Here is a 17,805-nt window from a genome sequence, read left to right as displayed (position 1 = left end):
AGCCTAATGCAACAAGGGGTGGTGAGAAACAGCACCAGCGCTTTCTCTAGTCCCGTCATTTTGGTCAAGAAGAAGGATCAATCTTGGCGGATGTGTGTAGATTATCGGGCACTCAACAAGGTAACAATTCAAGACAAGTACCCTATTCCTGTTGTAGATGAATTGTTAGATGAGTTACATGGTTGTAGTTATTTCTCTAAGCTCGATCTTAAATCTGGTTATCATCAAATCCGTATGAAGGAAGAGGATATTCATAAAACGGCTTTTCGGACTCATGAGGGTCACTATGAGTTTTTGGTAATGCCGTTTGGCCTCACCAATGCTCCCGCAACCTTTCAATCGGTGATGAATGCAATTTTCAAGCCCTTTCTAAGGAAGTTTGTCCTGTTTTTTTTGATGATATCCTTGTATACAGTAGGATTTGGGCTGATCATTTGCAACACTTGGAGGTGGTTCTTAATATTCTGAAGCAGCATCAGTTTGTGGCAAACCGGAAGAAATGTACCTTCGGTCAGCACCAAGTGGAATATTTGGGCCATGTCATTTCCAAAGCAGGGGTTGTTGTTGATCCTGCCAAGGTTAGCAGTGTGTTACAATGGCCGATTCCTAAGAATGTTAAAGGAGTGCGAGGGTTTTTGGGGTTAACTGGTTATTACAGAAAGTTTATAGCCAACTATGGAAAAATTGCTAAACCCTTGACAGAATTGACAAAGAAGGATGGTTTTAGCTGGAATGCGGCAGCGGCTGAAGCTTTTGAGAAATTAAAAGTAGCTGTTACAACTGCCCCAGTTTTAGCCCTGCCTAATTTCAAGGTTCCATTTGAAATTGAATGTGATGCCTCAGGAAAAGGAGTTGGTGCAGTGCTGTTGCAATCAAAACATCCCATTGCATATTTTAGCAAGGCTTTTGCATCATCGAGGTTATCCAAATCTGCCTATGATAAGGAGTTAATGGCTTTAGTGTTAGCTATTCAGCACTGGAGACATTATTTGTTAGGAAGGAGGTTTGTGGTTTATTCTGATCAAAAGAGCCTAAAACACTTGTTGCAACAACGGATTACTACGACAAATCAACAAGAATGGATGGCTAAGTTGTTGGGTTTTGACTTCGAGGTGGTGTATAAGGTGGGAGTGGAAAATAAGGTGGCTGATGCTTTATCTAGACAACACGAGGACGCAGAGTTGCAAACTATTAAATCCTACCCTATTTGGCAGCAGAGCAGCCAACTGCAACAAGAAGTATCAAATGATCCTTTGCTTAAAAATATTGTGGAGGCTATTCAAAAGGATCCTAATGCTAAACCTGGTTTTGCTTTAAAAGGCGGCATATTATTCTATAAAAATAGGTTAACAATACCTGCTAGCTCACCACTTATTGAGGAGTTACTCAAAGATTTTCATTCGTCTCCAAGTGGGGGTCACTCCGGCTACCTACGCACTTATAGGAGAATGGCAGGAACTTTATATTGGCAAGGGATGATGCGGAGGGTGCAAGATTTTGTGAAAGCTTGTGATACTTGTCAATGACAAAAATATGCGGCAACTACTCCTAATGGATTACTACAACCTCTTCCTATTCCGGTTTTGGTATGGAGTGAGATATCTATGGATTTCATTACTTGTTTGCCAAAAAGTAATGGATTTGAAGGTATATTGGTTGTTGTGGACCGTCTCTCCAAATACAGCCATTTCATTCCTCTTAAACATCCATTTACTGCTCGCTCAATAGCTGCTATTTTTGTGAAGGAAGTGGTTAGATTACATGGAATTCCGGAGTCTATTCTTAGTGATCGTGACCCCTTGTTTGTGAGTATCTTTTGGAAAGAGTTGTTCAAGTTAGTTGGCACGGTGCTTAAAATGTCCTCGGCATACCACCCACAAACGGATGGCCAAACAGAAGTGATTAATCGTTGCTTAGAGGCCTATCTACGTTGTTTTATTGCAGATCAACCTAAGACATGGGCTCACTGGATTCCGTGGGCAGAACTGTGGTACAATACCACATTTCATGTGTCTACAGGGTTCTCTCCTTTCGAGGTGGTGTATGGCAGAAAGCCTTCAGTGTTGGTGCATTTTTTAGAGGGCGAAACCAGAGTAGAAGCTGTAACGTAGGAGTTAAGGGACAGAGATGAGGCGTTGCGTCAATTGAAAACTAATTTACTCAAAGCCCAGGAGCACATGAAATACCAAGCTGACAAGAGACGCAAGGATGTGCAATTTGAGGTTGGTGATTGGGTTTTCCTCAAATTACGTCCTCATCGACAAAACTCGGTTGTGCAAAGAATCCATCAAAAACTGGCCCCTAGATTTTTCGGACCTTATCAAATCATGAAGAAGATAGGACAAGTAACTTATAAGTTAAAGTTACCGCCAACATCTAAAATACATCTTACCTTTCACGTGTCGCAATTGAAGAAAGCGGAGGGAAACTATACTACTACGACTACTACTCAGCTACCTATCAGTTTAGAGTCAAAAAAAGGGGACATTACTCCGGCCAAGGTTTTGTCATGGAGGGATAAGTTCGATGGTGGACAGCACAAGAGAGAATGGTTGATTCAATGGGAAGGGATGGATGTTGGAGATGCTACCTGGGAAGAGGAACTGTTATTGAAGAGTCAATTCTCTGATCTGCGCCTTGAGGACAAGGCTAATGTTGTAGGTGGGGGTGATGATAGGAATGAATCGGACCCCACAAGTGATGATGGGGATGTGTTAGTTAACAAAGATAATTTTGGGCCTAAACAGTGGAGGGTATATGTGAGAAAGAATAAGAAAGGCCCAGTTAATTAGTATTCTCTAAATAAATAGGAGTCTTAGTTAGTTTGTTAGTATTTCCAAATAAATAGGAGTTAGTTATTATTCCCCATATAAATAGGAGTGTATGGGGCAGTAGCTATGCATGCAATTATTTTCTGTTTTTCATATTAGGGTTTGGGCAGTGAGAGAATTGTTTTCTCTAACTGAGGAGCAGTAGCTCTGGAACTTCTTTGTTATTTTCATATTCATTAATAAAATAATTTCCTCCATTCTATTCTACCTTTCCTCTGTTCTATCAGAAGAGGTGGAAAGTTCGGAGCCAGAACGTTCAGCAGCAGCGGTGGGCGCAGCCGCATCAGTATCAGCAGCAGTGGATGTCCATGCAGTATCCTGCACTGCTATGGCTATGATGCAGCAGCAGATGATGATGTATCCACAACATTACATGTCGTATGTTCATCCTCATCATTATCAGGCGCCGTCTCATTAACATTAACCGTCGTCCGGTTGCAGCACAAAGGCACAAGAGAACCTGCACCAAAGCCGCATAGCAGAAAGGGTAACGAGAATAGTTACAAATGTTGCAAATCAACCAAATGGCATTGACGGCAAACTGCAACTTGAACACAACAACGACATAAGAAGCGTGCAGCCTCGTGCTTAATCATCCATGGCTTAATTGACCGGTTAAATGTCATGCAGAACTTCATGTTGCTTAGCTTATCGGTACACCATCCTCACTCATCCAAACCGAAATTACATCATCAAAAACCACCAAAAGCTAAACTCCTCGGCTACTGCAATGTTTGAGATCTCAAGTATTTCTATAAAGGAAAGAATATTGGATTCTCAAGTTAAGATTGTAGAGGATGAAATAACAGTAGAACACCATGGATCTGTTAATGCTGCAAGTGTTTCCGATGAAGGGCCTGCTTCTCTTTCCAAGATGGTTGCATTGTTTTGTGAACAGCAGTTGCTTCCGCCTTTGCTAAGGGCGTTTGATATGTTCCTTCCATCATGCCCCCTATTGCCGTTCATCCGTGCTCTTCAGGCTTTTTCACAAATGCGCCTCTCAGAAGCTTCTGCGCATTTGGGCTCCTTTTCTGCTCGAATTAAGGAGGAACCAATGCACATAGCAAACAACTCTTATATTGAAGGTTCACAAATCATTGATGAAAGTGAGAATCATATGGTGGGGGGTTTTCTACTGCAAGAGATTCACACTTTTGAAAATGTTTTTGTAGAGCCTTTGATTCCACAGAATGAGATTTACCTTGAATCCTCATTTAAAAATGTTTCCAGAGAGCCTAATTTTGTAAACCTTGACCCTACTTTTAAGCTTAACCCACCGGCAGCCACTCCTCCGGTTTCATACACACATACTGTAGTAGATCCTCTTGATGCAGATCCATCAAGCGCTCCTTATGATCCTAAAACGAACTACCTCTCCCTTAGGCCATAATTCCTTCATTACAGACCAAAACCACAAATAGAATTAGAAGACAGATTCATCATGTCTGCAAGCTTTTCAGATTCAGAAGTTACCGAGGATAATCAGTTTGAAGAATCGCTGAAGGAATCTGAGGATGCTTCTTCAAATGAAACGGTGAAGCAAGAAGAGGATCAAATTTCAGAACCAAGTCCTGTAAGGACTCTGTTGCCAGAGAAAACTGTTGAAGCAAAGGGCTTGCCTAAGTCGCGGTTCAATCCTTCTGGCATGGCTATATATATACACGAGAGTATCAGCTAAGACAAAGAAGTAGTGTCCTTGAGGTGAGAGGTCTAGAGAGCAGATCACGTGTTAACAACATTATAGGAAACACCGCTTTGATTCAAGATGTTTTGCGAGTTGCTGCTGGAGCCACCGGTGCAAATATTAGAGGTGATAGGATATTTTCAGATATCATGAGGATATCTGAGAGGATAAATCTCAGATTATGATTATGTTAAGCGGTTGGATTTTCTTGCTTGATGGCCCTATGTTCTAATGATAAACGATAAAACTCATTGGGATCATTTTCTGCCACGTTGATCACACTAAAATTCACCGTATTTCTGACTCCGATTTCGCATGCATTCTTAGCTTTTATTGTTGTTTTGCTTTGTTATTTCTTTGTTTTCTTATGTTTTCAGGTTTTTATAATAATCGGAGCTTGAATCGGGAAAAGGAGCGAAAAAGGAGTGAAAACGGGCGAAAACCTAGAAATTCAGCGTTTTGCACTTACGGCACCCACCGTGGCGGGCGCCATGGGGTTAGCCATGACGTGGCCACGTCTCAAGACCACTCCTCAACCGTCAAGACCCACGATCCCCACTCCATCATCCCCTGTAGGGACCATGGCGGGCGCCATAGGCCTGTGGCGGGCGCCACAAGGCCAAAATCAGTAACCTCCACTTTTTAGTGGAGGGGCGTCCCTGTCATTTCATGCTTTCAGTTTTTACTATAAATAGGACCTTAGATTTTCGTTTTTCTTCATCCAGAATTAGAATTCTCTAGGCATATATCAGTTATAAAGCAGTTGCCATTCCACATCGGGGTGCCTCTGCAATCGAGTGATCGAGTCTGTAATCTATCTGTGGTTCGAGTTTTTGGAGCACTCTGGAGGAAGTTAATCCTGCCGCCATTTTAATTCAAGTTCGTATTTTACTTTTATTTATTTCCTGCACTCGCACTTTACTTTGTTTATTTCCTGCACTCGCACATTTACGTTGTTTATTTCCTGCACTCGCACATTTACGTTGTTTATTTCCTGCACTCGCACATTTACGTTGTTTATTTCCTGCACTCGCACTTTACTTTGTTTATTATCCGCACTCGCTTTAAATTACTTTTATGAAAAACTATAAAAAGAATATTTACTTTATCATGTCTAACTAATTCTATAAAGGTTAGAATGTGAGGATCGTAATTAAACCAGTAATCAGTGTAATTGTTCGTGGAAACACCTAAGGGCTATTTTATCTTTCAATTCAAGTAATTGTTTTTAACTATTTCAAAAACAGCCAAAAGCGCTTTGTCTAGTTTATTAGGAGATTTTAGATTAAAAAGAAAAGAGATTTTAAAACGATTTTCGGACGCGTTAGGAAGTTTAAACTCTGGTTCGTAAGAACCTCTTTTTGCTAAGAAGTCCAGGTTAAATACTTTTCAACTTAGTTAAGATACTATATTTCTTAAAAATAGGTTTACTACTCTAACGCAGTACGCACCTTTTTATCCGTGACAATAGGAGGGGTTGATTAGAGAGTACAACTCGGTTCTGAATACGCGAAAGCGACAGTTCCTGTTAAATTAGTTCTTTTCAAAGGAGAAAACATTGCCCATAAGTAGTTCCACTAACAAGTACTGGATTATCATTGATTGCGTGAATTACATTCGAGCCTGTCTTTATTTATTATTTAAAATTATAATTTTATTTACCATTGCACCCTTATTAAAACCCTTAAAAATAGTTGCCTTAGATACACACCATAACAACAGGTTTGATAGATTGACACTTGGTCTCTGTGGATTCGATAATCTTTTATATTACTTTGACGTGATTCGTACACTTGCGAAAAACACGCATCAAGTTTTTGGCGCCGTTGCCGGGGACCAATTTCGTCAAATTTCATTACCCTGTAGTTATACCGTTTAGACTAAGGTTGTTACCCACCGGTCAATGCGAAAGACTCGCAGTGCCGGAAGTTTAGTAGACCCTCTAGCTGAACCTGAACGTTACGCTCGCGCACGTTTATTTTTCCATAGGAATAGGATAGCTATGGCCGAAGAACAAAACCGAAGACCTCTTAAGGACTTCGCCCAACCATCAAACGAGGAACCTAGTTCCAGTATAGTAAACCCCGTTATCCCAGCCAATAATTTTGAACTTAAACCATCCCTGCTGCAATTAGTGCAACAGAGACAATTCTCAGGTCTCGCTACTGATAACCCAAACCAACATTTAAAAAACTTTCTTCAGTTAGCAGACACCTTTAAAACCAATGGAGCTTCTCCTGAGGCGATACGCTTAAGATTATTTCCCTTTTCCCTCAGAGATAAAGCTCTATCATGGTTAGATTCCCTTCCACCCAATTCAATAACAACTTGGGATGACCTTAGGAAAGTTTTTCTTGCTAGATATTTTCCCCCAAGTAAGACCGCTCTTCTTCGAAACCTTATAACTAGATTTACCCAACTCCAAGGAGAGTCGTTGTTCGAAGCCTGGGAGAGATATAAAGAACTATTAAGAGCATGCCCACACCATGGCTTAGAGAATTGGCTAATCATCCAAACCTTCTATAATGGACTTCATTATAACACTAAGATGACCATCGACGCTGCCGCTGGTGGCGCACTGATGAATAAACCTTACCCTGAAGCTAGTGCCCTTATCGAGGATATGGCCCAAAACCATCAATCATGGGGAGTAGAACGAGCGACAGTGGAAAAGAAGGAAGCCCAAGGAGGAATACATGAGCTAAGCTCTATAGACATGATGCAGGCTAAAATGGACGCGTTGGCCCTTAGAGTCGAACATATGTGTACAACTCCGAATACTGTAGCCGCAGTTTCGCCGAATTGTGAGATATGTGGAACGCAAGGACACCAATCCGCCGAATGCAATCTGTTAAATGAAACCAACACTGAGCAAGTGAACTATACCCAAGGGAACCCATTTTCTAACACATATAACCCTGGATGGAGGAATCACCCAAACTTCTCCTACAAAAATAATAACCCTATTCAAAATACCGCACCTCCGAGACAACAAGGTTACCAAGCCCCTAGAACAAATCAACCTATGCAACCTGTACCGCCAAACCCGAGCTTTGAAGAAATTGTAAAAGATTTCATCGTTGCTCAAAAACAGAAAAACAAAGAGTTCATGAACCAAAGCGTCCATGTTAACGAACTAATTACCCAGTTAGGAACCAAGGTTGATCAAATCATTACTCATAATAAGATGCTTGAAACCCAGATCTCTCAGGTAGCGTTAAACCAAGCCCCACAGACTACCCCTGGAGGACAGTTCCCTGGACAACCTCAACAAAACCCGAAAGGGCAAGCTAATGCCATTACTCTACGAAGTGGAACCGCTTATAAGGAGCCTTTAAACCCTAGATTAAGTGAGCCTGAAACTTCTGAGAGGAGTGAGGAAAAGGAACCAGAGAAGCCTGAAACCCCGGAAAGTCAAGAAAAAGGAGAAGAACCTAAAAATAAAACCTATGTACCACCACCGCCATACAAACCACCAATACCATACCCTCAAAGATTAAAGAAAACCCAAATCGATAATCAATATCAAAAATTCGTTAAGGTTATAGAAAAACTTCACGTAGAAATCCCCTTTACAGAAGCCATCACCCAAATACCTTCTTATGCTAAGTTTCTCAAAGACATACTTACGAATAAACGTAGACTTGAAGATCCGAAACCCGTGGAATGTAATTCTATTTCCGAAGATAGGTTAGCAAAGAAAGATAAAGATCCCGGAAATTTTTCCATTCCTTGTATTTTAGGGAATCATGTCATCGAAAAAGCTTTTCTAGACTTAGGAGCTAGTGTGAGCTTAATGCCTTTAGCAGTTTGTGAGAGATTAAACTTAGGAGAATTACAACCTACTAAGATGTCGCTTCAATTAGCCGATAGATCCGTTAAATACCCTATAGGCATACTTGAAGACGTCCCTGTTAGGGTGGGTCAGTTGTTTATACCTACTGATTTTGTTGTCATGGACATTAAAGAAGATGACGACATACCAATCCTCCTAGGTAGACCGTTCTTATCGACTGCTGGAGCCGTAATAGATGTTAAAAAAGGAAAACTAACTTTTGAGGTAGGTGAAGAGAAGATAGAATTTATATTGTCAAAATTTCTTATGGCACCTGTGATAGGAGATTCTTGTTATGCCTTAGATATCATCGAAGAATGCATTAGGGAATTAGAACAAGAAGAAGAAAATAAATCTATAAAATTGCCATCAACCCTTATTTTGGAAGATGACAATTATAAAACACCCTACATTGATGATAACCTTCACGAATGTTTATCTCTTACCCCAGATCCTATGCCTTGCCCTATGAAACCGACCGTAAAACTTAAGGAACTGCCTAAAAACCTGAGATATGAATTTCTGGATGAAGATATGAATCGTCCAGTTATAGTCAGTGCTACCTTAAACCAAAAAGAAACCGATCAATTATTAGAAGTTTTACGTAGGTACCCCTCAGCCTTAGGATATAAGATCTCTGATCTAAAAGGAATAAGCCCATCCGTATGCATGCATCGGATTTTGCTTGAAGAAGATTCAAAACCTTCCAGAGAACACCAACGTAGAATAAATCCCATAATGAGTGCGGTAGTTAAGACTGAAGTTCTTAAGTTACTAGAGGCAGGTATAATATATCAGATCTCGGACAGTAAATGGGTGAGTCCCGTGCATGTAGTACCCAAAAAGGGAGGCATCACAGTCGTGCAAAACGAGAAGGGCGAACCTGTAGCAAAAAGAACCAATGGAGGTTGGCGTATGTGCATAGATTATAGAAAATTAAATAAAGCAACTAGGAAGGACCATTTCCCATTACCATTCATAGATCAAATGTTGGAGCGCCTAGCCAGACACTCTTACTTTTGTTATTTAGATGGATATTCAGGATTCTTCCAAATACCTATTCACCCCGAAGATCAAGAAAAAACTACCTTTACATGCCCAGTTGGAACTTTTGCCTATAGAAGAATGCCTTTTGGACTTTGTAATGCTCCTGCAACTTTCCAACGCTGCATGATGTCTATCTTTGCTGATTATTTAGATGGAATTATGGAAGTATTTATGGACGATTTCTCAGTTTGTGGATCAGATTTCAAAAATTGTCTTGTCAACCTTGAGAAAATCCTGGAGAGATGTGTGGAGGTAAACCTTGTGCTAAATTGGGAAAAATGTCATTTCATGGTCACCGAAGGGATTGTTTTAGGACATATAGTTTCCGAAAAAGGTATAGAGGTAGATAAAGCAAAAATAGAAGTCATAGAGAATCTAAAACCGCCGAAGACTATCAGGGAGATAAGAAGTTTTCTTGGACATGCCGGATTTTACCGACGTTTCATCAAAGATTTCTCCAAAATAACAAAGCCCTTAACTGGTCTTTTAATGAAAGATGCTGAATTTATCTTCGATGAAAAATGTACTGAAGCATTTAATCTTCTGAAGGAAGCTCTGACTTCAGCACCTATAATGAAACCCCCTGATTGGTCAGAACCGTTTGAGATAATGTGTGACGCCAGTGATTACGCTGTTGGAGCCGTTCTAGGTCAGAGAAAAGATAAGAAGTTACATGTGATTTATTATGCCAGTAGAACCCTAGACGCTGCACAGCTCAATTACGCAACAACCGAAAAAGAGCTCCTAGCTGTAGTTTTTGCAATAGACAAATTTAGATCTTATCTAGTAGGAGCCAAGATTATAGTTTATACCGACCATGCTGCCATTCGTTACTTACTAAGCAAAAAGGATGCCAAGCCTAGGTTACTTCGATGGATTCTATTACTGCAAGAGTTTGATTTGGATATCCGTGATAAGAAAGGCACTGATAATGTGGTAGCTGATCACCTATCTAGGCTAGAATACCTGAAACCTGATCCAGTTCCCATAAATGACGATTTTGCCTATGATAGACTGATAGCCCAACTAGAAACCATTGAAGAAGATAACCCAGACCCTCATGAGTATTTTCAAAAATCCTTAGCCATAAGTGATGTACCTTGGTATGCAGACTTTGTTAATTATCTAGCCGCTGACATCATACCCCCTGATCTAAACTACCACCGGAAGAAGAAGTTCTATAGTGATGTGAGAAACTTCTATTGGGACGAACCATTTCTTTTCAAGAGAGGTAAAGATGGCATTTTCCGCCGTTGTGTTCCAGAAGAAGAGGTAAATAATATAATTGAGCATTGTCACTCTGCACCCTATGGTGGACATGCAAGCACATCTAAGACCTACGCCAAGATTCTTCAAGCTGGCCTATTCTGGCCTACTATGTGGCGTGATGTCCATGCTTTCATTGTCAAGTGTGATAGATGCCAACGCACAGGAAATATTTCAAGACGTAATGAAATGCCGTTAAGAAATATCCAAGAAGTAGAACTCTTCGACGTATGGGGTATAGACTTTATGGGACCGTTCCCACCATCTTTTGGAAATCAGTACATCTTAGTAGCTGTTGACTACGTGTCTAAATGGATTGAAGTTATCGCCGCACCCACAAACGACACCAGAGTAGTCATCAAATTATTCAAAAATTATATATTTCCCAGGTTTGGAACACCCCGTTTAGTCATAAGCGATGGAGGATCGCACTTCATATCGAGAATATTTGATAAACTTTTAAGCAAGTATGGAGTTAAGCATAGAGTAGCAACACCATACCACCCACAGACCAATGGACAAGTGGAAGTATCTAATAGGGAGATAAAACAAATCCTCGAGAAGACTGTCTCTATATCTAGAAAGGATTGGTCACAGAAACTTCAAGAAGCATTATGGGCCTATAGAACCGCTTTCAAAACTCCTATAGGAACAACCCCTTATCAACTGGTCTATGGAAAATCATGTCACTTACCTTTTGAATTGGAACATAAGGCCTATTGGGCCATCAAAACTTTGAATTTGGATTACTTGACAGCTGGTGAGAAACGTATCCTTGACATCCACAAATTAGAAGAGCTCAGACAATCTGCCTACGAAAATGCCATCATATACAAAGAAAGAACAAAAGCTTGGCATGACAAAAGAATCATAAGAAGAGACTTCAAAATAGGCGATCCTGTTCTCCTGTTCGATTCTAGGTTACGACTTTTTCCAGGTAAACTCCGTTCGAGATGGACTGGCCCTTTCGAAGTATCTAAGATCCTGAGATCCGGTGCTATTGAAATCAAGAACCAGACATGTAAACCGTTCATCGTCAATGGACAGAGGTTGAAGCCCTACGAAGGAGGTGACATCCCGACAACATACACCTGCCATACTCTGAGTGATCCACCATATCCTTCCAATGATGTTTAAATATCGGTCGTCGAGCTAATGACGTTAAACAAGCGCTGCATGGGAGGCAACCCATGGTTTTTCTTATTTTTTGTACTTTTTATTTTTTACTTTTACTTTATTTTGTTTATATTATTATTATTATGTCAGGACTAACGATTGAATGTTTTATGTGCTTTCAGGACTTGTTTGCTAACCTTGTACAGAATGCAGAACCCTGATGACATGCACGTGGCCTTTAGAGATGATGCACAGAGAGAGCGTTACTATGTTCACATGAGACGCCCTATGGCTCCTACCAGGTACCCTGACCATGACTGCATGGATGCCTTGGGGATAGAGCCAAGCGTCAGATTTTTATGCCATCAACTCCAGTGGGAACAGTTTGACTACAGGAACAACACTTATAGGAACTTGACTCTTGAGTTCCTCAGCTCGTTTCATTATGACCCCTGGGCTGGACCCGATGGACTCGCTGTTTTCAGGTTGTTCGGGATTGACTACTCATTCTCTCACAAGGAGTTTGGTGATTTGCTAGGTTTCCAGACTACTCCTGATGCTATTCCAGATACACCGATGGGGTATTTTATGAGCAGAGAAGTGGAAAAGTTTTGGACTAAAATATCCGGCAGAGGGAGCCAAGATCCTTCTACCCAGTTTTCTCAGGTAATCCACAACCCTGCATTGAGGTACTTCCAGATGATTCTAGCACATTCTTTCCTAGGTTTTCCAGATACAGAGACACTGCTAAGTGAAGAGGAGATTTTCCTACTGTTTTGTGCGACTCAGTCTCGCCCTGTTGCTTGTGGCAACTTTCTGTTAAAGGGCTTGGCTAGTGTTGCCAGATCATCCGTAGGCATCATCCATGTCGGTGGGATTGTTACACAGATTGCTACTGCATTGGGTCTGTCTCGCAAGTTATTGCACCTCAGGACCTTCTGCTTCTACACCACCCTGGATATTGATTTTTGTCTTGATAGAGGACTGATGAGGAGGGCTTCTTTTGAGCCCAACATGTTTAGACTGCTGATCGACGGCGAAGCGATACACTATTTCACATTACCAGATCAGCTGATGACCAGTGTCCATGATCCTGAAAATTGGAGTTATGCTCTAGAGGGTTATGGAGAGACTGTCGAAGAGCCGAAATCGCCTCCCGCCGCTGAGTACACTCCTACACCTCTTACTCCCCAGATCACTGTTATGTCTAACAATTTGTCTCTGCAGCCACCTGACCTACAAACACAGATTTATGAGCTCCGTAAGGAGACTGCCCTGCTCAAGCAGGAAGTGGCAGACTTAGAGTTACAGATGCAGGTTTCTGATCTCACTCATGCCTCAGAGACCGATGCTCTACATCAGGAGATTGAAGAGCTTCGGAGGGAGATAGCTGAGTTTCGTGGATCAAGCCAGGAAAAGACGCCTACCACATGACTCATTCTACCCTGACAGCATTACCCTAGTATTTTATTTATCGCATTTCCAGACATATTTTACTTTACTGCAGCTTTTATATTTTCATGCACTCTGAATTTCTTATATATATACATATTATGCACTAATGTTAACTTTTTCTTTTTCTTTTGTTTCTTTAATTATTTTATTTTTTGTCGTGCAAAGAAAAAAAATATAAGACAAAAATATTTTCATTTTTGTCTTTACAAAAAATATACAAGCCTCAAGCCTTGAAAAGAAGAAGAAAACGCTATTCAGACCCCCCGGAAGACAAAGGTGCAAGAAGGCCCAAAAGGAGGATCCAAAACCACAAGGCCCAGGAATTGGCCTTGTGGCGGGCGCCATAGGCCCTGTGGCGGGCGCCACACCGTACCAACAACAAGTACGGGGCTGAATCCCCATTTCCACCATTTTCATCCCTTTCTTCACCAAAAACCCATTTTTCCAACCTTCCAAATCCTCCTTGAACCCCATTGAAGCTCCCTCATTTCCAAAATACCCACCATCCATAAAACATATCCAACATCCATTTCCATTTTCATCCATCAAAAAACCAAAAAAATCAAAACTTTATCATTCCCTCATAAACCACTTTTTCTACCATTTTCACTACCTAAGGAGCATTCAACAATGGAGTTCAACGGATTTCTTCTTCGTGATGGAAGACCGGGCGAAAGGCAACGGAAAATTATTCAGAGGCTTCAAAGTCGAGAAATTCTCTCAACTAGGTACGTCGACGATAACTGTCTGTATGCTTTGGGTATTTATCATAGTGTTTTTGATTTATTAGAATTTCTAGGCTTGCATAATATTTTCATTAATCAGGAACCTACCTATGAGCGACTGACAACTGAGTTTTTGAGTTCTTTAATATACACTGTCAGTCCTAACACTGCTAGCACTGTCGGTACTGTTATTTTTAGACTGTTCGGAATTGAGTATGAATTCAGTACCGACAATCTAGCAGGTTTGTTAGGAATCCCTCATAGGGAAGGTGCAATTTGTGAGGCACCTTTGGATGCGGAGTGGTCGGCCGAGGTATTTACCTTCTGGCAAAGGCTTTCAAGTTCTTCAATTAATTCTTTCGAAGGGATACTTGCGTCGACCATTCACAACCCGGCCATAAGAGTTTTTAGACTTCTTTTGGCATGTACTATTTTTGGCCGGGAAAGTCCAAACAAGGTAAATGCTCGTGAACTCCTATTTTTGCAAGGATGCCTCACTAGAACCCACATCAATCCGGTCCCGTTTATGCTTGCTCATATGACTTTATTTACTAACAAAACAGGACCGATTGTTTTTGGAGGGCTTGTTACGTATATTGCTCGGGCTCTTGGCCTGAACGATGAGATAGCTACACTTGAACCACTACCTCCTCGCACAATTAATTTAAAATTTCTGAAAGACATGAAATTGTGCCGAGCAAGGAGAGAAGGTGGTTATGAGTTGATGGTTCATGGGGTAGCTATCCCATCTGTTGCTTTACCATGCAGTAGACGTACTGATGTACGTGATGAAAGGAACTGGACCTATGATCTTAATGCTCCACGTGTTTTGGGTCCACTTCCTCCTAATATTCCCAATGGGGAGGCACATGACACTGATGATGAGTATGATCAGAGAGAGCAGTCTCCCATCCCTCACATGTCCCCCCATCGTCCTTCACAGTCACACACCGCACCATCTTCCTCTAACCCTGTTGCAGGTACTGCTCCTGGATTCCATGTCACCGAGGAGATGTGGCGTGATATGACAGCTAGAGAAGAAAGGCGTGATGGCCTTCTCTCTACTATTTCACAGCAGCTGACGGACAATATGAGCTTCATGCAACAATCGCGATTGGTTTCGGATCGTGCCTATAGCAACGTTTGCCGTACCTTGAACGATATCTCATTAGAGCAGAACCGTCAGAGAGAGTTCAACAGCCAACACTACCAGCTTGTCGAGGCCACTCAGGGTTCCATCTTAGGTAACCTTCGAGAGGTTCGGAGTGCTCAGGCTGCTTTATCAGCACGACTCGACCGGAGGGACCAGCATCGTAGTAGATCCCGTCGTTCCAGACCATCACATCAGGACGGCGAAGGCACCAGTGCCCCTCCTCAGTAGTCTTTTTCAGGTTACCCCCCTTATCTTATTTCGAAACATTGGGGACAATGTTCGATCTAAGTGTGGGAGGGGATTTTATTGCTTTCTGTCATTTCCCTTTTTAGTTAATTATTTCCTTTCAGTTATTTCCTTTCAGTAATTTAATTTTCTTAGATAATGCATGAGTCTGACGAGTCACCAGTATAGTGTCTTTTTAGTTCATCTTCATTTTTTCCCATTTCCTTAGCCTTACCAGAAAATTTTTAAAAAAGAAAATGATGTTGTTTCACATGTTTTTTGGGCTTTGGGACAGGTTTAGATTAGGATGTAGTGACCTAGGTCAACTTTTTGAAACATCAGAACCATTTTAGCACCATAGACCTCTTGAATATAGGAATCACTCCTAAACCCCACCATCTTGGCCTTTACTATCATTTTAAAAATTGTCCTAAGTAGTTTATCTTAGCAGTCAGCTCCGGCTTAAGCATGCTCTACGTAGGGGGCCGATGAACATAAGTGAATGATCCAGTGCTAATACTAAAAAAAAAAAAAAAAAAAAAAAAAAAATTTTTGCAAGTCACCTATTGTTAGTTGGTTCAGAGGTATCTGGCACTGAACTTGGTAGGGCGGATTACGATCCGATCCCCCGCAGCTACATTTAGGCGAAATAAAACAGGTTTACACATGCTTATGTGCCAGAAACCTTATGTTATGGATCAGAATCACTAACCGGTCACTCTACTATGAAGCATGTACAGATAACGGGCTTAATGTGATTGCGCCTGAATGAAAAGGACACAAAAAGATGAGAAGATAGGCCTAGGTATTGTGGGATGATATGGAGTGGTTAATATAGGATTGAAGTTTGTGTTTGTGTTACTATGGTACCCTTGGTTCACTTAGTTAGTATCTGTCACTGCATCCTGACTTGAACTTAGAATCCCTTTAGCCCAAAGACAAGTGTTGACACCATATTTTCTTAAGCTTTAATGTTTGCTTGAGGACAAGCAAAGGTTTAAGTGTGGGAGAATTTGATCACACTAAAATTCACCGTATTTCTGACTCCGATTTCGCATGCATTCTTAGCTTTTATTGTTGTTTTGCTTTGTTATTTCTTTGTTTTCTTATGTTTTCAGGTTTTTATAATAATCGGAGCTTGAATCGGGAAAAGGAGCGAAAAAGGAGTGAAAACGGGCGAAAACCTAGAAATTCAGCGTTTTGCACTTACGGCACCCACCGTGGCGGGCGCCATGGGGTTAGCCATGACGTGGCCACGTCTCAAGACCACTCCTCAACCGTCAAGACCCACGATCCCCACTCCATCATCCCCTGTAGGGACCATGGCGGGCGCCATAGGCCTGTGGCGGGCGCCACAAGGCCAAAATCAGTAACCTCCACTTTTTAGTGGAGGGGCGTCCCTGTCATTTCATGCTTTCAGTTTTTACTATAAATAGGACCTTAGATTTTCGTTTTTCTTCATCCAGAATTAGAATTCTCTAGGCATATATCAGTTATAAAGCAGTTGCCATTCCACATCGGGGTGCCTCTGCAATCGAGTGATCGAGTCTGTAATCTGTCTGTGGTTTGAGTTTTTGGAGCACTCTGGAGGAAGTTAATCCTGCCGCCATTTTAATTCAAGTTCGTATTTTACTTTTATTTATTTCCTGCACTCGCACTTTACTTTGTTTATTTCCTGCACTCGCACATTTACGTTGTTTATTTCCTGCACTCGCACATTTACGTTGTTTATTTCCTGCACTCGCACATTTACGTTGTTTATTTCCTGCACTCGCACTTTACTTTGTTTATTATCCGCACTCGCTTTAAATTACTTTTATGAAAAACTATAAAAAGAATATTTACTTTATCATGTCTAACTAATTCTATAAAGGTTAGAATGTGAGGATCGTAATTAAACCAGTAATCAGTGTAATTGTTCGTGGAAACACCTAAGGGCTATTTTATCTTTCAATTCAAGTAATTGTTTTTAACTATTTCAAAAACAGCCAAAAGCGCTTTGTCTAGTTTATTAGGAGATTTTAGATTAAAAAGAAAAGAGATTTTAAAACGATTTTCGGACGCGTTAGGAAGTTTAAACTCTGGTTCGTAAGAACCTCTTTTTGCTAAGAAGTCCAGGTTAAAATACTTTTCAACTTAGTTAAGATACTATATTTCTTAAAAATAGGTTTACTACTCTAACGCAGTACGCACCTTTTTATCCGTGACAATAGGAGGGGTTGATTAGAGAGTACAACTCGGTTCTGAATACGCGAAAGCGACAGTTCCTGTTAAATTAGTTCTTTTCAAAGGAGAAAACATTGCCCATAAGTAGTTCCACTAACAAGTACTGGATTATCATTGATTGCGTGAATTACATTCGAGCCTGTCTTTATTTATTATTTAAAATTATAATTTTATTTACCATTGCACCCTTATTAAAACCCTTAAAAATAGTTGCCTTAGATACACACCATAACAACAGGTTT

At 40.9% G+C, this 17,805-nt stretch overlaps 1 non-coding gene across 1 annotated transcript; it reads right to left on the bottom strand.

Moving 5' to 3' along the window:
• Nucleotides 1-6,901: 6,901 nt before the first annotated feature.
• LOC127089721 (small nucleolar RNA R71) lies at nt 6,902-7,008 on the bottom strand. The gene has a single exon (XR_007791278.1). It is a non-coding gene; the product is annotated as a small nucleolar RNA R71 (small nucleolar RNA).
• Nucleotides 7,009-17,805: the final 10,797 nt, after the last annotated feature.

This window comes from Lathyrus oleraceus, chromosome 5 (assembly GCF_024323335.1).
Source record: "Lathyrus oleraceus cultivar Zhongwan6 chromosome 5, CAAS_Psat_ZW6_1.0, whole genome shotgun sequence".
Taxonomy (NCBI): Eukaryota; Viridiplantae; Streptophyta; class Magnoliopsida; order Fabales; family Fabaceae; genus Lathyrus; species Lathyrus oleraceus.
Note: the sequence above shows the minus strand (reverse complement) of the source record. Positions and strands in the feature narration are given on the sequence as shown.